Genomic DNA, 26,842 nt, shown 5'->3' with positions numbered 1-26,842 from the left:
CCTCGCGGACCAGCTCCCGCCTGGCACCCCACGCTGCTGCCTCTGATAAAGACGCAGCAGCGCAGGGCGGCAGGGGTCTCCCCGGGACTGGGGCCATAGCGCACTGGCTGCCAGCCCCACCCTTGGGGACTACAGAATAGTCGACTAACTGATCAGAATTCATGAGGTGAATTGACTATTCAATAAACTAATATTTAACATCTCTACTAGAACACAGACTGAAACCTCTCCAGGGTATCGAAGAATACTCATAGAATACTAGGACTGGAAGGGACCTCGAGAGGTCATAGGAGTCCAGTCCCCTGCCCTCATGGCAGGACCAAATACTGTCTAGACCATCCCTGAGACACATTTATCATGTCCAGACATGGGAATTCCACAACCTCCCTGAACAATTTATTCCAGTGTTTGACTACCCTGACATTTAGGAACTTTTTCCTAATGTCCAACCTAAACCTCCCTTGCTGCAGTTTAAGTCCATTGCTTCTTGTTCTATCCTCAGAGGCCAGGATGAACAAGTTTTCTCCCTCCTTCTTATGACACCCTTTTAGATACCTGAAAACTGCTATCATGTCCCCCCTCAATCTTCTCTTTTTCCAAACTGAACAAACCCAATTCTTTCAGCCTGTCTTCATAGGTCATGTTCTTTAGACCTTTAATCATTCTTGTTGCTCTTCTCTGGACCCTCTCCAATTTCTCCACATCTTTATTGAAATGCGGTGCCCAGTGTCACGAGAATCACAGGTCCGATAATGAATACCCAAGGGGGGGGGGGGGGGGGGGGAGGACAGAACCAGGTAGACAGTTTTATCAAATAAAAAATATTTATTTATGACAGTGGTGAATTTATAGTATTTATTCTAAGATTTTTAATAGACCGTGTTAATAATGAATTTACAGTATTTATTATATTTATTCTATGGTTTCTAGTAAAACATGTCAGAGTTATAGGGATGGGAATGGCAAGGGGAATAGTCTCTAATCTTAAAATATCCAGCTACAGTAATAAAATAACAGTGATAACTATAAACTCTTATGTACTACCCACAAACAACTACAACATTAAGCTTATACAACAAGAAAAAAATCAAATCATACATACCAACTTACACAGCACACGGAACATTTCACAGATATCGGTTCGGTTGCGAAGGCCTTGGTTACGCCCGAGAGTCGGGGGAGGTGGCTGGTCGGTTGATCAGGCCGGCAGCACTTTGAAGTATACGAGAAGGCACACGCACGGTGGTACGTGTGTTGCGAAGACCTCCTAGAGCGAACTGTGCCATGGGTATTTATCCCCAAATCTGCACATCGCTTTCCTGCGCTTGCATATTACCATATATGGCCCAATGGTCACCAAGTGGGGGGTCTGTGTCCCAGGGGTTGGGCAGAAACTGTGCAGGTTTCATGCGACCAGGTAAGACCCGCAGTTCTCACGCCAAGATGATGGGTGGGAGAGTCTGAGGCTATTTTCCCCTTTTCACACCTTTCCTTTTTCTAAAGGCAATGGTATGCAGGAAGGGTGCAGCCGGTTTCTCTCAAGGAGTACTGCAGAACAAGAGCAGCCTGGCCAAACTTTTTTACTGGGGGGGCAGTTTCTTTTCTCTAACACCCAGAACTGGATATAATACTCCAACTGAAGCCTAACGAGCGCAGAGTAGAGTGGAAGAATGACTTCTCGTGTCTTCCTCACAACACACCTGTTAATGCATCCCAGAATCATGTTTGCTTTTTTTGCAACAGCATCACACTGCTGACTCATATTCAGCTTGTGGTCCACTATAACCTCTAGATCTCTTTCTGCCATACTCCTTCCTAGACAGTCGCTTCCCATTCTGTATGTGTGAAACGGATTGCTTCTTCCTAAGTGGAGCACTTTACATTTGTATTTATTAAACTTCATCCTGTTTACCTTAGACTATTTCTCCAATTTGTCCAGATCATTTTGAATTATGACCCTATCCTCCAGAGCAGTCGCAACCCACAAGTGGCAATCTGAGACAGGATAACTCCTCTGAAGCTGTAAGAGCTGGTTTTCTAAGCAGTCTTACTACTGCATGCACCTGTAGGAGTATTATGTCCAGTTCTGGGCACCTTGCCTTGGCCAAGCACAGCACTGACAATGCCACTGATAATGGCCATGCATGCACCACTTTAAGGAATCAGAATGGATAAGAGTATGACTAATTAATGTGCATCAGGAGACTGTGGACAACTAATTGCACCAGCCAGCCATTGGCTCAATCAGAAAGCCCAGGGAGAAAGAATACAGTTCTGCTTTTATGCAGCACCTTCTAGCCATACATCTAAAAAGGGTTTGTAATGCATTAGCTTTAGCATCAACATCCATATTAAGTAGAGGAATATTAGAGCAGGAGGTATTTTTATCCTTGTTCTTCCAAGTGAACAGCTGAGACAGAGGACAAGTGACTTCTCTAATGTCACATAGGTAGTCTGTGAAATAGATGGAAACAAAATTCATCTCTTCAACTTCTAGTCCTGTGCCATAACCACAAAATCCTCCTCTCTTGAAATAGTATGATACTGCCTAAACTTTCCCCCATAATAGAACAAGCTTGCATTCTTTAAGTCAAATCACACTAATGGAGTGAGGTAGACTAACCACAGAAGGAACTAACAGGAGCAAGGGAAACCCCCACACTTTATTCACCAAATAAAATCCACACTGACAGTTAGCCCTTGCAAAACAGTAAGCTTTTAAAAAAATTTGCAGTGCACTGACAAAACGTTAAGGAAAAACCTTGTTTTCTCTGGGAACCTGCAAGAAGAATTCATGGATCAAAACAAAGATAAATATGAAACGCTGTGACACCACCATCATGGTTTTAATGAAAAAACTGGCCTCTCCTTGCCTCATTAATAAGCTGAAAGATTCACACTGTGATAGAAGACCTCAACCTCCTCACACAGAGCACTGAATTTGGGAATTTGTGATCTCTCTTAAGAAAGATGTCAAACAAGAGACGAAGATGTGAACAATCTGAAAAGATATGATCTTTTCACTTTGACACACACAATCTGTAATCCATTTGTACATGGTTAACCTCTATACCACACTTCTTTCAGTGTTCTTTTTGAAACAGTGCCTCCCGCCCCTGAGCAACCTTCCTTTCCTTTACTTCTCCAGCTTTCGGTTTTCTACTTGGCAAGCTGCATCTCTTCTTTGGGGTGGCAGTACTGTACCATTGTACATAATACCTTTTTAGTTAAGGATGCTGTGCCTCAGCTCTTATTTAAAATACCTCAAAATCATTCAACTGAAAATAAACCGTTTAGGAAGCACATCTCAGCCACCTGGGTTTCATTATGCATGGTGGCAGAGTGTAACCGGCTAACTCATAAATAGATGCTTATTAGGTAATGTTATTGGTTAACTGCAGAGATGTGATTTTATAAACTTCAGCAACACACTAGCAAAATATTTTAAAAGCAAATTTTAACACTTAGGTCCTGTTGTAGACTAATATGATATTGACATATATCCCTGGGGCTAGCAAATGCCTATTAAATGGCATCATTACCACCTGAACAGCTCTTTCACAGGTTCAAGGTTCTACTAGGTCTGGCAGACTTTCATTTTTAAGTTAACTAAACAGGGATAGGAAGAGGACTCCAGAGGAGCAGGGAGCAGTCGTGCAGCCAGTGGCTGGAGAGAAGCGGTACTTTTAAGGGGAAACCAATACTGCTCTCCAGCCACTAGCTAGATCAGGGGTTCCCAACCTTTTTCGGTCCCCATGTCCCCTTGGCTTTTAGTAAACCTTCCCGAACCCGCTATTCAATATGAAAGGAAATAAATTCTAGACTCTAGAATCCACAACTTTTTTCACTAACACTACTACTTTTGGAATATTTCAATTAGGATAATCTAGTTCTTTACCAAATATTCCCCGTACCCTCTTGACAAGCTTCTCATACCCCCTGGGGGTATGCGTACCCCAGGTTGGAAACCCCTGAGCTAGATGATCAGCCCCTGTGCTCCTCTGCAGTCGTTTGGTCCGCACTCACGCTGCTTGCCACCTCTTGGTGAGCGAGGGCTGGGTGCTGCAGGCAAGGGATGAGGCAAGTAGGGGACGGGACTGGCCGCAGAAGCCATCACAGAGCCCTTGTGGGGAGGGGTGGCACCAGGGGATGTCCAGAATTCCTCCTCAGAATCTCCAGCTACCTTTTCATCCTCCCCTAAACCTGCTTTTCCTTAAGCACCAACATTCAAGATTAAATTAAAAAAAAAATTCTATTTTTCATTGCAAATATACAGTATTTCAGCTACATTTTGTGGTAAATAGGCTTTTGTATGCCAGCCTGGGAAACTACCTACCATTTATAAACATTATTGCTATGGGAAAATGGATTTGGCCTTCCAAACAACCAACTTACAAAACAAACTTTTTAAACACAACCCATTTGTAAGATGGGAACTTCCTCAATATCCCTTACCTACAACTCAGGGATGAGGTTTTTTTGGGAAGGTGAAACGAGAGACTAAAAATTATCAGCTATCAACAGTCTGTGTGAGAGTGGCAGGGTGGTTATGTATGCTAAAAGTGTGTTTTGTTATGATAGCAGAATCAGACACCTGAGCATAAATTGCCCCAGTACATAAGATAAATTATTAAGGTTAATCTCACAAGTGATGACATAAGGTATCTAGCAGACAGTGGCAAAGACAGAGCACCCCTGACATCTGTTCCAAAATACATGCATACTTTGTGTACTGAAGGCACACTTTTCATATTAACTCCAGCTACTGCCAGACCAAAGACAAAGAGCTTTGTGGTTGATACCATGTACACTCAGACCTCACCCTGATGGGAATGTTGATCCATCAAGCCAAGGAGTGATATTTAGCCATCTAATGAATAATTCTTTGTGTATTTATAACCATTTTATAAGTAACTCTTTCTCAATTAGCTATTTATTTGCCTCTTTCACGGTTCCATAAAAGCAATGTGAGGCAGGTACCACAGGGAAGTATAGAAGTATCAAGAGGCTTGGAAAAGAGTAAGTCAAAACCAATCAGACACGCAAATAAAGTAAGAAACAAAAATAGAGGCCATTATTTTGATTAAAGTGAAACTCAGCATTTATATGAAAAGTGAGGCCTTGTAATGTCAGATTGCAAAGTTCTGTTTTAAATTAAATTGCAGTCGATTGTGTATCCCTGCCTGCCATATAATATTTCAATTCAGCTAGATAATTGCCCCTTTTGTTTGATTTTAATGTGCTTGTGCTATTACCTTGCCAAGTACCCTTTCTAATTACCTCAGAACGTGTCCCTAGCACTCTGGGACCACTTAGGAATTAGCAGCAACAATGTTTGCATCATTTAGTTTACCTTTGAGTTATATTTTCATTGGAAAGTAATTTCAGTCTTCATTCTGCGATCATCCCAACAGCAGCAAGAGAGGAAAAGGACTTTGTGTTTTATCCAAATCCAAAATCTCAGCTCCTGGTAGACACTGAGGGCTTGTCCACACAGAGCTGCAGCACACTGTACAGGCTTTATATGCAAAGTGATCCAACATGCTGTGCATTAAAAGTTCCCTAGTGTGCTTTAACACAGTTCTATTTTAAAGTGCACTATGGAACTTTTTGTTGGTACTAGCTGGGTGCAGTACCTGGGCGCGCTTAAAAAAACAAGCACACAAAAAAACACCACCATACACTTGTAGAACACATTGCCTTTCTGTGTAGACAACTTAGGGTCACCACCTTGCCTATTTTTAACTGATGTGGCCAGTTTTTGTGCTGTTTTGCCCATTACCCATCAGAGATGTGGCATGTTGCTTTTTCTTTTTGCTGCCTGTGCAGCAGCCTTGGTTCCTGGGAAAGTCCTAGTCTGGACCATGCCCAGGCCCTGTTCTGCATGCATGCCGTGTGCTTGGCCCTTGCCTGCTGTGGTCACAGCAGCTCTTCTCAGTGCTGGGGCTGAATGAGGGATCAGTCCCAGCACACAGGTACAGGTCTCACCAGCAACCAGAGTGGGATGGGGCCCACAGCCAGTGGCCCATTTTTCTGCGCCTTGGAGAGGACAACCCTAACATCGGCCTTAAGACTGAAATCAACCCAAAGGCCCAAAAGGTTAGTGTTGGGGTAGGGACCCTATAAGGAGAAAAGACTTCGGAAATGTACTTTCAACTCCAACCCTGCAACTCCAGGAAGGGAAAATACCTTCTTGACCACAAAGTGTGCTGAGAAAAAAGCCTCATAATTCAATTGATGCAAAGATTTTAGAATGTTAATCAAATTTAATAAATACTTCCAAAGCTAACATCGTATCTAAATCAATCAATCTTTTACTGTATTCTTAAAGCTTGGGGGCAATGGTTAAGAGTCAGTACTTGGAGCAGCAACTACGTTCCTTAGCTTCAGCTATTGCTTTGCTCTGCAATAGGCAGAGAGGAGGGATGTTAAATAGCAGTTAGTAAGCTAATCAAGCAGTCAACGCAACTTCCATTGACTACTTGATTAGTCGATAAGGGGGTTCACTGCAGCTCTGCTTTTTAAATGTACTAAGAGCCTGGTGGTTTTTACCACAATTAAAAAAACAGATGCGCAGCATCTGGGACCCAGCGTGAGCTCCCTCACTGTGCCTCTGCCTCCCTTACCTATCACCTGTGGAGACAGTGCTTTTAAGCCAGTTCCCAGCACCAGCTCCTGGCTCCCCACCTTAATTGCCTCTGATGCAGAGGTAGCAAAGGGGGGAGGGGGCAGAAGCAACTAAGCCTAGACTTATTGGGTAGTCGACTAGTCGCTTACACCCCTAGCAGAGAAGAGACTGGTACATCATGTCTTCATTAAATCTGAAACACTAGAAACAAATTTCTATTCTGTTGAGGGCAAGAGCAGCAAGTTGGAGTGTAGAAGTCAGAAGAAGCTCAACATGAACCTGCAAAAAAGTCACAAAATATTGTTCAAAAATTATTAAAATGTTTGCACTGCAGTCAAGACCCACAAAAGAGTTCAGCTTAATAAAGCCAGCTCGTCAGAAACAATGCGAGTGCTATTGCAAGTACTAAGCAAAAAATAAATCACGAGTATTTGATCAGAAAACTTATAGCACATATGAAAGGCCTGTGCCTATATAACTTTGTGCTGAGATCACGTCAGATCTCAAGCTAAGTGGAGTTAGATTTGTATTTGGATTAAGGATGTTAAATTGCAATTAGCTAGCTAATTGAGTAGCGGGATGGAATTTCCATCTACTTGATTAGTCGATAAAGGGAGAGTGCTCGCTATCCCACCTGCTGCTCTGCAGTTTAAACATATCAAGAGCTGAGTGCGCAGGCAGCCCAGCTCCTACTACATTTAAACTGCAGAGCTGCAGTGGGGTTAGCTCCTAGGGGCGGCGCAAGCTGGGACTGATCAGTCCCGAATTGCACTGGCTCTAGGAATGCTGAAGCTCTACTTCCCTACCTCTCTCCCCCTCTTCCCAGCAATGGGCTCCTGTTTACTACCCCTTGCTGCCTCTGATGTGACTGGGGGAGAAGGGGCTGTGGGTGGGTGTGTCCAACCTGACTACACATTAAGCATAAGCTTATCCGGTAGTTGAGTACTCCCTTCCATCCCAAATTTGGATAGGAGACTTCTAAAAAACATGCAGGGTGTTTGAGAGTGGAGATAATGCATCACCAGATGGCACAAGCCTAAGAGTTGTTAAGGGCTGCTATGCTATTGGAGGACCAGTCTTCTGAATTAGAGTATGTCTCAATGCAGTCAACAGAAGTTACCTATATCCTACAAATTCTAGTGAAAACCTTGCACTGGCTCAATGCCAAATCAAACATTAGTGCCTGGTAGGGATGTAATAGTGTAGTCAATTGCTTATAGGTTAATGCTAGAGAGGACACACATTCCCTCCACTCCCACCCCAGTAAATTTTTTAGCAGGCTGGCCAGCAGCCCTGCTTAGTCCTGGCTCACGCTGGGTCCCGTTGCAGCATTTAACGTATATTAGGGAGTCAATCACGCAGCCCAATTCAGTTCTGGCTCATGCCAGGGCCGGGAGGTAGGCCTCCACCTCCCACTGGCAGCCACTCTGTGAGGGGAGCTGTTTTTTAAACCAGCTCCCACCTGGCAGGCAGCAGCATGGAGTGGCAGGGGCTCCTCAGGAGTGGAGCTAGAGCACACTGGCTGCTGGCCCCACCCCTGGAGACTATAGAATAGTTGAGTAACCAATAAGAATTCATGAGGTTAATTGACTACAGCTGCTCCCCGAGTTACGACCGTTCGCACTTATGAACGAAGCTCCCATGGAGCGGTCGTAAAGGCGGTCCCCGAGTTACGAACGCGACCCGTGCTTACGAACAGCGCGGTCGCGTGTAACTCAATGGGGTCAGAGTTACGAACAGTTCGTGTTACGGACCAAGTGTTGGCCCGGAACTTGTTCGTAACTTGGAGAGTGGCTGTATTCAATTAACTGATATTTAACATCCCTAGTACCTGGCTGGAAGGCAAAATTCTCTATAGACAAGATAAAAATGCATTTTTCTAAATTCTCTCCTCTTCGAAGAAAGACAGCCATGTTTTCTCCCTCAACAGAAAAGAAAATCCACAAGTAAGACTTAGTTTCTACTAAAAAAGTAGAAGTACACTGATGATCTAATACACATGTCCTTCTGAAAGCATTAATACAGGTCTAGCTTAATACTAGGAGAAGTCAAAGGAAGCAATCTTACTGAAAAAAATTATTTGCCTCAGTGCAGCATGGGTGAGTCGGTCCTTTCAGACAGTAAGAAATACGGTGCTGGGTTTATGTCTTTCCTAACTAAAGATAGGTCTACACTGCATGGCTATTTCAGAATAAGCTGTTCCGGAATAGTTATTCCAAAATTGCTTATTTTGAAATAGAACATCTACACTGCAAGGAAGCCTCAAAATTAGTCTGAGGCAGGCTTCCCTAATGTAGACATGCTATCTTGATTTAGAGCCGCAGGAGGAATAACTTAGAATGGCACTGGTGAGGGGCTATGTCGAAATAGCAGAAGCGAAGCATCTACATGTGCCTTATTTCGAAACAGATGTTATTCCTTGCAGAATGAAGTTCACAGAAGTCAGAATAAGCCGTCGGTTATTTCAAAATTATTTCAAAACAGATTTGCTGTGTAGACACTCACATAGTTATTTCAGAATAACTTTGCTGTGTAGACACACCTTAAGGGTGCTGGATCAATGTCTACAGCATGGATGCTGGAAGTCAATGAACAAAACTGCAAGCTCTGGATATAATGGAAATCACTTCAAATCAGAGGTGCTGCAGCACCCCTGCACCCTTAGCTCCAGCACATGTCCTAGCTACTGTTCTTTTTTCCATAACTTATTTTGTAGAAGGAAATTTCATCTCAGACTTAACTGTTTCTTTAATTTTCTTGCCGTAATTCTGAAGCTTAAATGGGTTGCTCAATGAGGTAGTTTAATTCTGAAGAGCTAAAGTGAAATACTCCTTGCTCTTTTCCTTCCATCCCACAAACTCACAGGCCCCCTAACTTCATATAAAGAGGCTGGGCTTCTAAAACTTGGCAAAGAAATTCTCCCCAGAGTCATTTAACATTCTGAACTACTTACTACACATACATTAAACCTCCTCCCTGTAAGGTGTACAACACAACTACTGTTTTCAATTTTACATAGATATGGCATAGCAAACGAAGCCAAATTGCAAGCTGCGTGAAATTCTAGGCTGAGGGTTAACAAGGTGTAATCAGCAAAGAGGGGGAGAGTCCCAGAGTCAGCAGTTCTCATTGGACAAACCTATCCCTGCTTTGGGTGGGAAAGGAGCGGAAGGAAATAAGGGCAGACTGCTTAAGCGAGCTTGGAGTTTTCCCAGACACAGAGCACCATTGAAGAAGCACAGGGAAAACAAGGATTCATAAACGTAACTGTTAATATGCTTGAGGAGAATTCTCTCTAGGCATGCTATATTAAATACATGTGGAAACACAGCTTACATTATGTAAGATTAAACAGTAGAAGCTATTCAGTGCAACTCATAGCACCTAACAAATTTCTTAACAGTAGTCATTAAAAGCAAGGCCACAGAACTCTGAAGACACAGAATTAGCTTGGTTCATCCCAAACCTAGGACTTGTTTGCCTCCCTAACAATTAGGCTCGTTACAGGATTAGTTTAATCTAGAACAGGATGCTGAACCTTTGCCTATTTTCAAAACACCTAGAATTTCCAGCCTAAAGCCATGCTGAGAGGTGCACACCAGGCTCCTACGCTGTAAAATATATATAAGCACTCTAGTTAAGACCAAAAATTGTAGGCACTTCTGAAACCAGGCTTCCAGTTGCAGCTGGGCTTTGAACTGTTTTGCTTTTTATACTGAAGAAAACCAGTTTAGGGGAGAAAGGACTGCTTTTACAACCCCAATGTAAAACCTGTTTGGACAGTGGGCATGTAATGGCACGAGAGAGGCAGACACATAGCTGCAGAAAGAATTTAAGTACCTCATTCCAGTGACCTACTTACTGCGAAATGCAAGTCAGAAAGGACTGGGTAGAAATACAATCCCAAGTACAAATTCTGAAGTTTGTTACTTTGAGGGTTCTTACTGTATGACTAGGAAGTACTTTTGGTAACTTACAAATGTATTTTTAAGTGATAGGGAAGTTAAACTTTTGAAATAAAAAAATAATCTTTAAAATGCGTATTTACAGAAAATACAAAAACGCCATCTCTATGCCCTGTGTCATAATTGAGCGGAACATACAAAAGTAGTAATGACATGGCTCCCATAGCAATTGCAAGTTGGGTCCATGGTATGTTCTACTTTCTGCACTTGTAAACTTATCACATGCAGATTGTGTGCACACACAAACCCTTCGCCCACGTCATCATACGCGTAAGCCACCATTTCCCATCTTCTCACATGTCTGAAATCTTAATTACAAAAATGAATTTAGTTTTCACTTTGATGTTAAAGAGGCCGGTGTTGGTACACTGGACTGTACACAATTATCCATTTAATTCAAATCTTAAATGCTTGGAAATGGCACAACTCATTGTACAGCACTTTCTAGGGAACAAAACATTTTAACTCAATGTGCAAGCTAATACTCATATGTTCCAAGGAATATGGTACAATGGATTCAGATTAAAGAATGACTGGCCAGTATCCAGAGTATTCAAGTTTTGGATTATGCTGTACTTAGTACTTCATTCTCCAGACATTGATGGAGCACATGTACATGGACCACAGCAGTTTGGTGTATTAAGGAATTAAAACAGAATCCTATGCTCCAGGATGGGGCCAAAAATGAGGGGTTCAGAGTGCAGGAGACTATCGGCTGAGGCAGGAGGGTGCATGGGGGAGGGAGTGAAGGTCCAACTGAAGCTCAGGAGGAGGCTTTTAGGGTGGGGCTCAAAACAGGAGATTGAAGTGAGGATGTGGGGTCTGGGTAGGAGTTAGAGTAGGTTCATAGTTTAGGCCAGATGCCAACCCTGAACCCCTCCCAGACCACCTAGGAGGGAGTTAGGATTTTGGGGGGCTCAAGGCTGGGACAAAGGTATGGGGAATTTACCTGGGGCAGCTCCCCCTTTGTCATGCATGGAGGGGAAGCAGGTGGCTCAGCACAGCCCACATTGCCCTGTGCTTGCCTGCAGCCATTGCCCATGTAGCTCCCATTGGTTCCAATTCCTAGCCAATGGGAGCTGTAGAGGGTGGAGCCTGCAAGTGAGGGCAGTACAGGGACAGAGCTTCCCCTAGTACAGTAATGCAGCTCCACACTAGTGAGGGGAGTGGCAGCATGCAAAGCCATCATCCCCAGAACCCTGGACTAAGGGGGCCTTGCAAAAAGATCTGGACTTTTGGTACATGTTTTTGCAGGGTCAGCCTCGTTACCCTGGGGACTTGGGGTGCAGCCCCTAAAGCATCTTTCTTAATAAGGCCCAGCCACAGTGAGGTATGGGCTAAAGCCTGAAAAAACAGAACTCATCAGCTCTTAACATGAACACTCTGTAGTATGGACAAAGGTTAGTGCCGCTCTTCACCAATATCTTCCCACAATTCCACCTGGGTATCCAGAAAACACAAACAGTTCTCCCATAACTCACTGAGAATTAATTCAAAGCAGTTCACCTTACCTCAGCAGGAGCACCACATGTAAGTACAGGCAGTCCCCGACTTACGCGGATCCAACTTACGTCGGATCCGCACTTACGAACGGGGCTCTCTCGCCCTGGAGGTCAAGGTAGCGGATTGCTACCTGCAAGCTCCGGGGCGAGAAAGCCCCGTTCGTAAGCTGCTCCGGTGCCCCTGGTCTGCTGGATACTGTCTCCAGCAGACCAGAGGCACCGGGCAGGTTCCCGCGCTTCTGAGGCTTTGCCAGAGCAAAGCCTCAGAAGCGCGCGAACCCGCCCGCTGCTGCGGCTTGAGTCCTGGTGCCTGTGGTCTGCTGGGGACCGTCCCCAGCAGACCACAGGCACCGGGACTCAAGCCGCAGCCGCGGGGGTCCCGCGCCTCTGAGACTTTGACAGAGCAAAGCCTCAGAGGCGCGGCACCCCGCTGCCGCTGCGGCTCTGCTCCCCGTGTCCCTGGTCTGCTTGGCGGGGGGGGGGGGGGGGGGGGCGCGGCTAGTGTGCCCCCCCCCCCCCAGCAGACCAGGCTTTTGTTTTGGACCCTGGAGCAGAGCAGCTGGGACGCTGCAGATTGACCAGCAGTGGCTGAATCAGGACGCCTGGGGCAGAGCAGCTGGGGTGCTGCTGGGTTGGTTCAGTAGCGCCGAGGAGCGGTGCTACTGGAGCAACCCAGCAGCACCCCAGCTGCTCTGCCCCAGGCGTCCCCAAGTCAGACGCTGCTGAAACTGACCAGCGCTGACTACAGGAAGCCCGAGGCAGAGTTGCTCTGCCCCAGGCTTCCTGGAATCAGCGCTGATCAGTTTCAGCAGCAGCTGACTTGGGGAAGCTTGGGGTTCTTAAGTTGAATCTGTATGTAAGTCAGAACTGGCGGTCAGTTTCAGCAGCGGCTGGATCTGGACGCTAGTTCCGACTTACATAAAGATTCAACTTAAGAACAAACCTACAGTCCCTATCTTGTACGTAACCCGGGGACTGCCTGTATAGCACCAGCACGTTGCATTGCAGTGTGGCTCTCACTCAGATTATGTTAACTTGAGAGGAGTACTTTGAGTGTATACAGTATAAGAAATTAATTTTCCAGTGAAGCTATAGTGTTAGTCAAACACATTCAAAAGCCTCATGCCTACTTTAGTCTAATTTTTTGGTGAAGGAGATTTGGGGGAAATCACTAGAAGAGACAATGAATAGGTTGCTCCTGACAGGATTAGTAAAACTAGCAGTGGGTAGGTATAATGCATTCTGATCTGCACTATCCAACTACAGGCAGTCCCCGGGTTACATACAAGATAGGGACTATAGGTTTGTTCTTAAGTTGAATTTGTATGTAAGTCGGAACTGGTACATATTGTAGGGGAAACTCTAGCCAAACATTTCTCCAGAGCTCAGTTTTATTCCCCCACACCTCACTTCCCTCAGTCCTTTATTCTCAAGCTGAGGTGTCTGCTGAGAAAAGCCGTTCCGCGTCTCCCTGGTCTGCTGGAGGGGGGCGCTAGCTTCGCGTCTCCTTGGTCTGCTGGGGGGAAGCAGCTAGTGTGGGGTTGCCTCACCCCGTTTGTAAGTAGGGATCCGATGTAAGTCGGATCCATGTAACCCGGGGACTGCCTGTATTCTAGTATTAAGTTTTTCTTGGGCAGAAAGGATGCAATTGTAAAGAACTACCAAATTGCATGGTGAAGCAAATAAGCTTACACTTGAAACAAAAGAGATACTAAAACTCATCCTAATTGTGAGTACAGGATGTGAACTGTGTACTGGAAAAATACATTAATTCAACCACAAAAAAATAGAAATGAAAGCTTCAGCAACCCACCCTTCTGAAAACACACACACACACACACACACACACACACACACACACACACACACACACCCATATTCTCCAAGAACTGCTGAACTCTGACTGGAGGATGAAACATGACTATACACTAAACCTTTATTTAACAGGTAAATCAAAGCTTGTTTATGTAATCTTCTACCTTCAAAGTATTGTATTACTAATACCCGAGTGCAAACTGAGGTTAACACTTCTTTGGTGCTTCGTTTATTGGCTCATTTCCATTAAGGTCAATCAACATGAGCTTGAAAGCCATTGTATCCTCATGTGACAGGAAATATGCCCTACTGTATACTGGCACATCTGCTTTGATACCACATCTCCTATTTTGTCAGACTATTTTCAAAGAAGCACAGCCCTGCCTCATACCCTCTAGGACCTTATGTCACTGGCCTTGCAGCCATGTAAGGAGCCCTCTGCAGCCCCAATGAAATGGTTGTGCTCACACTCAGCCAGGGGAGTGCAGCGGACCCTCAGGCAAGAGCCATTCAAAATTGGGGTGGCCCCTCCCATGCCCATGGGCTTGTCCTTCTTACCTCCTCCTTGTGGCCCTTGCTGGAGGTCTCTGCTCTGCTGAGCCAGGACCACAGCCTCCCCAATCCCCAAAAGGCTCAGGCCCCCTTCAGCATGGCTGTTAGAACTGTTCTAACCCTAACCCCTCCCCTTATCTTACTGCACCTGTAAACTTTAAGATAGCTAATAAAAATGATTAAAAATAAAAAACTCAACATTAATCACCAGAATTATAAAAATAAAAATCCAGTTGTGCTGAACCTATTACCAATGTAAAATTTCAATTAATTGGCTAATCGAATAGTCGATGCCATTTGCATTGACTATTCGATTAGTCAATAAGGGCACCTCCACCTCTGAAGTATGGCAACAGCCCCAGGGCTGTGCCACACTTCAAAGGCGAAAGTGCTGCAGAGAGCACGGGCTCAGTGTGGGATTCAAGCAGTCCCCCACTGGAACTGCGCTCCATGTGGCACTGATGCTTTGAAATGCCTCGTGTAGCCCAAGGCCAGCTGGGGACTCCCAGCTGACCCCAGGCTGCATACAGCATTTCAAAGCAGCAGCGACACACCAAGGGTAAGGTCTGGCCCTGGGCTCCACGCAGCGCTGCCGCTTCAAAGCACCCCTTCTCTTTCTCCCCCACCTTGCTGCCTCTTTCTGATAGAGGCAGTGGGGGGGAGGGGAGGGAAGCGAGCCACAAGTAGTCTAGCGTGTTGACTATCCAATAAGCGTATGCTTATTGGATAGTCAACTAGTCATTCACATCCCTAGAACCTACCTATATTTAAAGTATCAGAGGGGTAGCCAAGTTAGTCTGTAATAGGAAACACTTAACAACCAATAGTCTTGTAGCACCTTAGAGACTAACAAAACATGCAGATGGTATCATGAGCATTTGTGGGTACAACCCACTTCTAAAGTAGCCAGACAGTTCCCATTATAAAGATCTTCTTTTGAGCAGCTTATATTTTGCTAAATTTCAGCCACTGGGGTTGAAATTTCCCATGCTGAATGTATACCTCAAGGCTGAATATTTTAAGGAAAGTGTCAGCTGAAATGGTTGAACCTTTTCAGAGAATGAGGTTAGGGGGAAGATACATTATGCCCATGTTTGAAAACAACTCTGAAATCCCTTTTTTGGGGATTTCACAGCAGCCTCCCCTATCCCTCTCCAGCTGCCTCTGACAGAGGCAGTGGGGAGGACGGGGTATACAGCCGGTCCCTGAGTTGCGAACGGTCGACTTACGACCACTCGCAATTACGACCAAAAGTGTCGTAAATGGCGGACCCCGAGTTAAGAATGCGATCCGTGCTTGCGAACAGCGCAGTCGTGTGTAACTCAATGGGGTCCGACTTACGAACAAACCGAGTTATGACCAATTGCTTGGTCCGTAACTGGTTCGTAAGTCAGAGACAGGCTGTAGTCAACTACTTGCTAACACCCCTAATTAAACTACACCAAGAGTAACTATACCCATACAAAGTATGAAACTATCATTTTGATTTGTTAGTGTTTTACATCATAGTGCACAAAGTGCATGATGGTAGAGAATATGGGTGAGAAAGTTTAAAGTGGACTCAGCAGGTTGCTGCGCAGTAACTAAGCTTGCTAGGCTAGTTATATTTATTCATTTAAATATTTGTTTATTTAATGGTTGAATGGCAATAATGCCACAGCTAAGTTTTTCCACAGAATATACGTGTAGCGTGTACAAGTTGAAGCTCTCTAGTACGGCACTCTTGGATCACAATGGTTCTGAACCAGAGAATTTTCCAAATCACAGGAGGTCGATATCGTCTAGCAGCATTACCCAACTTTTTCACTGCTTATGGGTTCTTAGAAGACATTTAGGGGCAAATTAGAACTAAACACAGTCTGAGAGCCAGGACTGGTAGCTGTAAAAAAACATTATGGGGCTGCAGAAAACTTGGCCACAGTACATGGTAAGTGGACATCCACCTAACTCAAATCATGTTGGACAACTTGATGTTGCTGGACCAGAGAGTTCTGGACTAGAGAGGTTGAACCTGTACTGGGTTTGGGGATTAAAGTAAATTTGATTATGCTACAACAAAAAACAAAACAAAAGGAAGGAAGGCATAAGAGAAAAATTATTGATCAGTGAGGGAGATGGGAAGGGCTCAGAAAAAGGAAGCTTGAGGGTGACGCTTCCAACCTAAACATGCATTTCAATATCACTTTACAAGACGAGTAGTTTTGTGGCACCTTAAAGACTGAAGGATACTTGGGCTTGTGTGGGTCAAAATTACTTTGTCAGATGCATGGAATGGAAATCAGAGTTATCTATCTATATTACGTATAGCCATAAGCTAGATATAGGGTTATATATCCCTCTCTCTGATTTCCACTCCATGCATCAGACAAAGTAATTTTGATCCAAAAAAAGCTTATGCCCAAATATATCTGTTAGTCTTTAAAGGTGCCACAGGACTACTCGTCATTTTTACAGGGGACCTACTCAGACTTTACAAGACAGTTTTAGTTAAAGATATTATTCTTTGCTTGTTATTCAAATGGTTGTGTACGGTTACTATTGGAAACAGCCTCTGTGGTACACCCTAGAAGAAACTACATTTCAATGAAGAGCATGTGGGGTGTCCCTCTCCCTTTACCCCCTTCCCCCTCCCTCTCTCTCATTCATTCATTCCCCTAAAACAATCTTAGATGTATAGTGAGTGGTATGTGAAAAAGAAGGGCAATGTATTTTTGGAAGACATGCGGCAAAAGCCTGCCAGGTAAGGTTTTCCCAGTTTTGATGGGAAATTATTTTAGGTCTAACTGACAGTCTTCTGTTTCAACCTTATTTTTTTCAATTTATAAGGTTTTCAAAAAGTGCCTCTAGTAAGACTGATTATAATAATACTCATTTTAGCTAAATGCCAAAATATTCTAGTCTTCTACAGTTTGTGCATTCAACACAAGCTTATTTTAGCAGGAGCTGAAATGTATGTATAGCCATTGCCTTCTGTTTTCTTCTTTGTTTCTTGCTTTCTCAAAAGGAGGAAATGCATCCAGATTTTCCCCTCCCTTGTCTGGGAAACAGGAAATAGCAGAGAGATCTAAAAGTCTCTCCCACACAAACTTTGCAGGGAAAAGGTGGAGTTTGGGCACCATTAAGGTTTGTTGTTAAATGAAGGCTATTAATTATTTTAAGATAAGCAACAGGATGGCTGGATTTACTGATGTTTACCTCTTGCTCTGCTATAGTTCTTAAATTGTTTATATTTCACGTAATCCTATTTAATATTTAAAGCTCATTTAATCTGAAAAAAATATTTTTACTAGACTTTTCAGTGTTTCTCTCCATCACGCACCATCTAAAAGGGACAAAAAGCTGTCTAGTTTTTGAGTTGTAATCCACCTCACTGTCTAGCATGTCAAAATGTCATATGTCCAACAGAACGTCACAGGCCTAGTTTGGACCAACACCATATAGCACTGACACAGCAATCTGCATTTTTAAACCACTGTACAAACAATTAGCACTCCTTTGAGGAAAGTGACAAGACATTATCATCCCAATTTTGCAAATGAGTCCATGCTGTTTCAATTATAGGATTTAGTGCCAGAGAACACACCATATACCAAATGAACACTACATTTCTTTCTAGAGACTACTTCTGATCCAAAAAACAAAGACCTATCTTAAAGGATGGTGAACTTCAAAAATGCTATTAGAACAGTCTGTGATATGTTCTAAGGATAACAATAACTTAAGAGGATGGAGAGAGGTTGTTCTCAGGGGTGACAGATGGCAGAACAAGGAGCAATGGTCTTAAGTTACAGTAGGGGAGGTCGAAGTTAGATATTAGAAAAACTTTCACTAGGAGGGTGGTGAAGCACTGGAATGGGTTACCTAGGGAAGTGGTGAAATCTCCATCCCAAGAGGCTTTTAAGTTCTGGCTTGACAAAGCTCTGATTGGGATGATTGAGTTAGGGTTGGTCCTGCTTTGGGCAGGGGATTGGACTACATGACCTCCTAAGGTCTCTTCCAACCCTAGAATTCTATGATTACTACAAGTAATATATTTTAAAAGTAATATTATCTCTTCTTTAAAGAACAGAGTTAACAGATGAGTCTTCTCAATGCCAACTTGCAGAAGATAAACCATGCCACAACAGGCCTGACACACTGTCATAATCTACATCTAAAAGGAAACATGTAATTATATGCAGGATGGTGACATGCTGCTCATTAATTATACTGTGTGATGTATACAGGGACAGTATATGAAGAATTATAGATGTGTGCAGGAAGTTGTTTCACAAGCGGAGCCGAAGCCCAAACTCGCATAAACAAAGGAATATTTCGCCTGTTTTTCTGTGTCAATGTAAACTGAGCCAGAAAATACCAGACACTAATACATCTACATATAAAAGTGAACAAAGCAATCAAGCTAAACGGGGGGGAACTGCTACTGGATCATGATAGGGGATGGAGCCTGCATTCTCAGGAAGCTGTCCTGGCCCTTAAAACAGAGACATCATGTTTTGGGAAATATTGGGAAGTATAACCACAAAGAGGGTGCATCTATACTGCACCCATAGCTCAAAATAAGCTACACAATTTGAGCTATGCAAATTGCGTACCTTATTTTGAGTTAAGTTCAAAATAGCTTATTTTGAAATTTGGTGCTGTCTACATAGCACTTATTTTGAAATCAGTTGCTATTCTGAAATGTCCCTTCCTTCTCGTGCAGTGAGGTTTATAGGGATGTTAGAAGAGCAAGCCTGTTATACTGCAAAATAACAGGCATGCTCAAAAGACGCAGAATAGCTATTTCGGGATGTCCCCGCTATCCCGAAATAGCACTGCACTGTAGACATAGCCAGAGAAAAGCTAGGTGATAAAAGAGGAGCAGTGCCCTTCAAACTCATGAAAGTAGAGTCTCTTGTCCCAAAAACCAGGCATATCTGGAACTGACTAGAGATAAGAACACTGCTTAGACAAAGATCGTAACTTATTAAAATTTAAGTTTAAACCACCATCTCAGTGTTGTGCACTAAAGGGCAAGGTCCTCAGCTAAACTAAAAGGCTGATGTGTGCTCTGTCTCTTTGGAGGCAGCAAACTGAACTTCAGAGGAGGATTGAGAAGTATAAGAGAAATCATTAAGAGATTTGCATCTGTATTTTCATTTTTTGCCTTTCCTAGAAGAGCCTCGATAGTCAGATCACAACAAACCTCAATCTTGTAATATAGCAGGAGGCAAAGACACTGCAACTTACATTTATGCTAAATGTAGACATCGGGTCTAGTGTGAGAAGAGGTGAAGCAAGTTATTGTATTGTTTCATTAAATACCCAAATCCTTGAAAACATTAAAGCATATCATTTGAAGAGAAGTAAGAAATTGCCCTAGAAGTAAGAAATTGCTCACATTCTTAGTATTCATGGTCACTGGCGAAGGAGAGAAGATAGTAATCTAGTAATGTTAATTTGCTGCCCCTGTTTTCCTTAGGTAATTTATTTAAGGACTTTGGTGATTCTGGTGTACACCAATATGTACATTTCTGGGTTTTAATGGGTACTCTTCCACCTTTGGATATGCCTTACCCTGCTATAAGCCTTTCCCACAATGCTCTCCACTGTGCAGAATGTGGTGTGATCCCTACAGCTGTAGATGCCAAGACTTGAACTTGGTGATAATTTCTCTCTCCCATCCTATCCTGAGCCAACCTTGAAATGCTAAGTGCCTATTTAAAAATAAAACCCCAGCCCTAATCAGAGCGTTTTAACTGGTTTAGATTCTGTATTAAATGTAGATGACCACTTTCTAGAGGTTGCACTATTAACATACAAAAGAGTGAAAGATTTCCAGGCCCAACAAGTACTTGTAGGGGGGAGCAGCAGCAGTGTGATAAAAGGGACAGCACATAACACACACTTGAGGATTCCTGAAGTATCAGGTGCTGCTGCTGTGAGCCCAATTTCTACTTCTGGAAACTTTTTAAATTAAGTCTATATTAGAATTATTAGTAGGCTGTGTACAGTTCATAATAGTGGAAAAATAATCCATGGAGAATATGATCACAGATTTATAATACTCCCAAATGATGGGGGTGGGACCTGCGGAGGGTGACAAAAGCCCCAAGAGATTCAGAGGTCTATTAAGGATGCACATCTTTCACTTGTGTCCTGATCTTTTTGCTTTTGAGAAGACTGTACAGTTTGCCTTTAAAACAAGTTTTCCATTTAAGTCAAAAACCTTGGCATTGTTTCAGCAAAGTCTAGCACTAAGGGATTACCATTCCAGACTTATGTTAGTTACAGTAGCAGTCTGTATTACATGCTCTGCTGATCTGAGTAACTGGCTGATCAAAAGGGTGTCAGAAAACATTTGATCATTCAAAAATGTACAGTTCAAATCATGAAGGCCCAATTTCAAGTCCACATTGTCAAGCAGTTTTGTTAATACCATATTACAATTTGCAGAGCAAATCCTAGTGAAATCTCACCTTAGGGCGTGAAGATTATCGGTCACATTACAACCACATCTGCTCTACTCCCACTGACAGACTAGAAACTTCAAGATCTCTACTAAGCATTTGTAAATCAATTGCCCACCGGGGGAAATAAAAAAAACAAATCGAAAGAGCCAGACTAATGCCCAGAAACTATCTACTTCAAGTTAGGCCCAAGAAAACCAACAACAGAACACCCCTAGTCATCATCTATAGCCCCCAACACATTATCAATAACCTACAGCCTATACTGGAACAGGATACTACACTGAGAGGCTCTGGGGGACAGACCCATCGTCTCCTATAGACAACCACCTAACCTCAAGAAGATTCTTACCAACAACCACAGAATATATACCACATAAATACCAACCCTGGAACTTTCCCTTGCAACAACCCCATTGCCAACTTTGTCCACATATTTACTCTGGTGACACTATCACTGGACCTAACCATGTCAATTATATGATCAGGTACACATATTCCTGTTCATCCAGAATTATAATTTATGCCATCATGTGCCAACAGTGTCCTTCTGCTATGTATATTGGACAGACTTCTCAGACACTTTGCCAAAGAATTAATGCCCACAAGTCAGACATCTGACATCTTCACAAGGAAAAACCAGTTACTTTTCATTTCAACCTACCTGGACATAATCTTAATGACCTTACTACATGCATCCTGCTTCAAAGAGACTTTAACACCAGATTTCAGAGGGAAACTTCAGAACTCTCTTTCAGGATTCAACTTGACACTTTACAAATGGGGCTTAACAAAGATGCTAATTACCTTACCCATTACAAAGATAGCTTCCCCACTTACCACCCCAGATTAGCCATTCATTGACTTCTAAATAGCTATTCCCTCCCTCCCCCTCGCTCACCCCACCTTCTGTACTAAATCTGATTTGTCAGTTCAATAATGTGTTCACTTTTTTCATGGTATTCCTTTGCACCTTCGCTTAGGTCTTTTTGCTGTTAAACTAATTTTGAAAGAAAGTCTTCAAAAAGGTTTCCTCAGTGGGAAACCTGTACACACACCATGTTCATTGTTGCCCATAGTTCTGACCTAAGTAAGCAAGGTCTTGAAGAAATTAATTGCAACAGGAGTCAGTTAATCACCAGTTACCGGTAACCATTCCCTCTTTTTTACCCCATCTACAAAAGTCAGTGCATTACCTGTAAATTTTTTATTGTAACTAAAGGCTATTGTTTGTGAAAGCTCAACTCTTAGCCCTTTGCAATCATTAGCAAGCAAGGGAGGCTGGGAAGAAAAAACCCTAAAAGGGAAAAAAAACAAACAAACATACTATTAGTTGTTGGGCTAACTAGATTGGAAACAAGACATCACAGCAGAGAATGTCATTTCCAGAGAAACAGCAACAGACTCTCAATGCACTTACTCTTGAGAATGATTTCTAGATAGTTAAAATGTTCTTCAGGGAGAAAAAAAGTTTAGATCAAACAAACTCAACAAGACACAAGACAAGTAAAGAAGTGACAACATGGCTGTATACCATACAATGGAATCATACATAAGTAGAGTCATTGATTTGTTGAGCTGTTTGTGCCTCATACTGGCTTGTGTACACTTCTGAAAGCAGCCACCAACGATCAGAGACCACCAGCCACACATTAAAAGGCACAAACAAGCATTTCCAAACAAAAGAATCAAAGTCTTGTAGAATATAGCACTGGAGAGGGAAACACACCGCTTTAGTGTCTCAGCATTTGAAATTTACAATAAAGCCTGTTGACACAGCAGGCTGAATAAAGAGATTTTTCCAAGAGAGAAAAATGAATGTTAATTGTCAACTAAAGGTACTAATTGACTGGTTAAAAGCAAACACTTCATTTTCAAGGCTTCATCTTGCCAGCTCTCTCAATGCAGCATCACTCTTCATTTTTTTCCTCTTTCCATCAGCTCGTACAAACCAACCATCATAAACTTAGCAGCAACAAGTCAAACTCGGGAACTACTGAAAAGAAAACAGTTGTAACTAAATTAACTGATCCCTTTAGTGCAATTCTCCAATTACACAAGACAGATTAGAAATTCAGCACTTCTGCAACAGAGAGCAAGTACACAAGCTCTTGCACACCCACTACAGAATAATGGAAAGTTCCCTTCTGTAATAGGCTATTTCCCAGAAATGGGTGAGTGAACGGAAAAAGAGAAGCACTTCACCCTGTACCATGTATGTACTATATGATGTGCTGAAGTATTTTACTGAGTTTGGGAAGACCACCATACATACACTGCAGAAGCCCTAAAAGACTGCAGCATTTGTAACACTATCAATTTAGTTCACAACCACACTACAATCTTTTCTCTGATTAGTTATGTTGGTTAGGGATGTAATGAAACAGAATCTGTGACAAAACATAGCTGTGCCAGCAAAAGCCCTTAGCACAAACACAGCTTAAGCCAGCAAAACTACGTTTTTGCTGATACAGCTTTTTGCACTGCGGAGGGAAGGGAAGGTATGCCTAGAATATGCTATACCAGCAAAAGCACAGTTTTGCTGGCAAAACTGGAACCTCTTTGCTGGGACAGTATTGTAGAACTCTCTCAGTAAAGTCTTTCATGTGTAGAATAGTTAAAATGGTACTACCCCACAGTGTGGACTAGGGATATGATAAAATCAAACAGTTACATGTAGCTCCCCCATCCCCGCACTGCTGCATCTGATATAGAGGCAGCAGTGGGTGGGAGGGGGACACAGGTAGGAACCGGTGTTTGCAGGGAGCCAGCTTTTGAGCAGGCTACTTGCAAGCACTGGCTCCTGGGGAGCCGCCTGCCCCTTCCTACATTTAAAAGGAAAAAGTGCAGGAAGAGGAAGACCTCAAGAGGGCTCTTCCTATATTTAAAAGGCAGAGGCACAGCAATTGGGACCCGGTGTAAGCAGGGACTGCTTCAGTCTGTCTCTCTTTCCCCCCCCCCCCCCCCCCCCCGAGACAGTGCTAGGGGGACTGGCTTTTAAGCCAGCTCCCCCTAGCACCAGCTCCTGCTCCCTCCTCTTGCTGCCTTTGACAGAGGCAGCAAGAGTGGGGGAAAGCAACTAGTTGAGTCATGACTAGTTACTTACATCCCTATTTTGTATCACTGTGTATAAAAGTGAGCAGACCAGATTGCAAGGATTTTAGGACACCAGTGATTAAGTGAGCCCAGCACACCATTATTTTCAGAGTATATGCTTACTCTAGGTGGGTCAGGAGTTATTTTTCCCAGCATCCATGCTGGTCTTACATCCTGCTATAATTAAACCAGCAGAAGAATGATACACCTGGAGGAAGGAGAGGCAGGTGAGATTTCCCAAGTCTCGTGTACAAGAAAGCTGCTGACCAGCATGAGACGGTATCAGGGGAAAGAAGTACTGAAAAAACACAGAACTTGCAAACATTAAGTTAATGCAGTGGTGCATTTTTCATTGCCAATAAGTACAACAGTAAGCAAACAAAATGAGCCGAGTTAGGATAACCTCAAAACTTACAATTTGTAACAGGAAAATATGCAATGCAAAGAAATACGGGCAACATATTGCAGACCAGCATTTCAGTGGCAAAGCTGACATCACAGAAGTGATAAAATGATGCTGGCACCTATGGCTCAGCTTCATTATTAGCAGAATGAAGGCAATCATCCTCAAGACAGATTCTTTGAAAAATATACTGAACTAGATTTCATTGTTTTATAAAGATCTTCCTTGCTGTAGCCATAGCCCCATTTTTTTTAAAACATACCACACACACAAATCGACAACTCCTCCTATATCAGTTCAGTGAAAACCCTAGCCATGTAGTGTATGAAATCTTATGGTTATTCATGAGTGATTCCTGTTCACAGCTATGGCTCTGCCCTCAATTAACAACAAACAGCTATCATTCTGCCCTTAATTAACAACAAAGTGCAGTAGAATAGGAGAGAAGTCTGGAGGGAGCAAGTGTGATTGTTTAATTACATTATGTTTAATACAATTCAAATTTCTTATTTCAGGCACTTCAAATAATTCTTCCATGAATTTAGCTACTGCCTCCTGAATGGATGGATTAACTAGAGCAACAGAAAACCCCTGTAGCAGCTGTACTGAACACCAAGGTTCTATTCTACTTCACCTCCACAGGTTTAGACATCTTAGGATGGTTTGTATGAAATACCTGAAGAGGTATTAAGAAACCTTTGACCTTTAATAAGAGGCAGCAAAGGACAGAGTAAATGGGACAAGCTGTATTTTAACTTCTGTTAGCTGGCTGATTTGAGCCAGCACCTAACCATCCTGTAGCATGAGACAAGTTGATTCACACCTGGGTTTGAAGTTTCAGCACAAAAAGATACCAAGTCAAGACAACGGTACCTAGATTTCTAGAATGATACAAGCTCACACAGTAGCAAAAAGATATAATACTTAATACAGTGTCCCTACCTAAAGTAATATCTCTATTGCTCATGCCTCAGACCAATTCAGAGACATTAAACAAATAACATCAAGGCATGGAAAATCTAGTTCAGCTGCTGGAGAAGAGGGAATAGGGTTCTGATGAAACAACAACATAGGTCTTTCGATGTTTGTTAAGATTCATTAACTAGAACTTTAACATACTGCACTAACATCAACTTATTCATTCATAATTTTAAAAAAATGCTAAAATGAAAAGAACTATTATGTTAGGCACAAGAAAAATCCTGCCTTGTAACTTGAAGACAGAAATGGGTTGAATAAGTATCTGTTTACCGTCTTGTTACCAAATAAGTAGCTCTGGAACTTGGTTAACCAATCATATCACAATTCTATCCTAAGCAACTGTAGTAGAGTTTAATACAATTTATTATTTACCTCTGACAAACAAGTTGGCATATGTGAATACATGCCTGGGGAATCAGTAATACAACTAAACGTGCAGAAAACTATTTGCCAATTGGCATGCTGTATTTTATTAAATGTGATGCATTTTTGAAGTTTATAATTATACATGGAATGATTTGTGGGTATTTTTGATTAAAACAGAATGTATGTGACTTGGCATAATGATCAAATCTGAACACTAAACTCCACTGAAGTCAGTATCTGCTCACTAAATTCAGAAACTGTTGCAAATTATGCTAATTTAGAAAAATATAATAGTCAGTTCAAAATATTTAGGGGCACAGTGTATACAAGAAACGACAAACAAAAACTGTGTTTTTGTTTTAAGGTTAATGTTTCAAAGTTCGAATCCCACTTTCAGTAAATAATATACATAATTTATTTAGCTTAATAGCTGTGGGTTATTTATTAGGAAAGTTAAGTATCTATTTAAGCAGCTAGATTCAAAGAGGTCAACTGACTTTACATCAAAAGTTAATTCACGTTACATCAGTTATACTGACAGCCAAACTAATATTTTATTCATTCAGTTTAACGTCATCCTGGGTACTCCACTCATTCAGGATATTTTGAATGGGGTTATTAAACTGCAGATTGCATGTGCGTGGGGGGGGTGCAGTTCTCGCTGAATGTACTGAGTACTTTTGGATACTCTCATCTAGCTGTTAAAATCCCCCTTTCAACCTTCTGTGCACCAACCTGAAAACAGATACCTCAGTAGTCATTTGACAGGAGTAGCCTCAATCAATTTTTTAAAGTGATTTTTCAGAAAGTCCTCATTTACCATATCAAATTCCAGCATGTTGACCTTTACAGCTTGCCTTCCAAAGCAGCCTAAACCACAGGTCTGTCAATGCAACTGACAAACAGAAAAATGGCCTTCCAAATTAAAGTGTGCAAACATCAGGAGCAAATCTTTCTGCTAACATGCTAGAAGAACACAAAAACAATATTTCCTTTAAAGCCGTGTTTTCTTTACATGGTGTTATTTCCCAAGAGGAGCTCTGTGCAGCCAGAAAGCGAGTCTCTCTCATTAACAGAAGTTG

At 42.6% G+C, this 26,842-nt stretch overlaps 1 protein-coding gene across 4 annotated transcripts in view; it reads right to left on the bottom strand.

Moving 5' to 3' along the window:
* Positions 1–26,842, bottom strand: part of MOB2 (MOB kinase activator 2) — a 174,178-nt gene that overhangs the window by 53,120 nt on the left and 94,216 nt on the right. The window lies entirely within an intron of this gene.

Source organism: Pelodiscus sinensis, chromosome 5 (assembly GCF_052426305.1).
Source record: "Pelodiscus sinensis isolate ZL-2025 chromosome 5, ASM5242630v1, whole genome shotgun sequence".
Lineage (NCBI taxonomy): Eukaryota > Metazoa > Chordata > Testudines > Trionychidae > Pelodiscus > Pelodiscus sinensis.
This window is presented reverse-complemented; position numbering and strand designations above follow the sequence as displayed.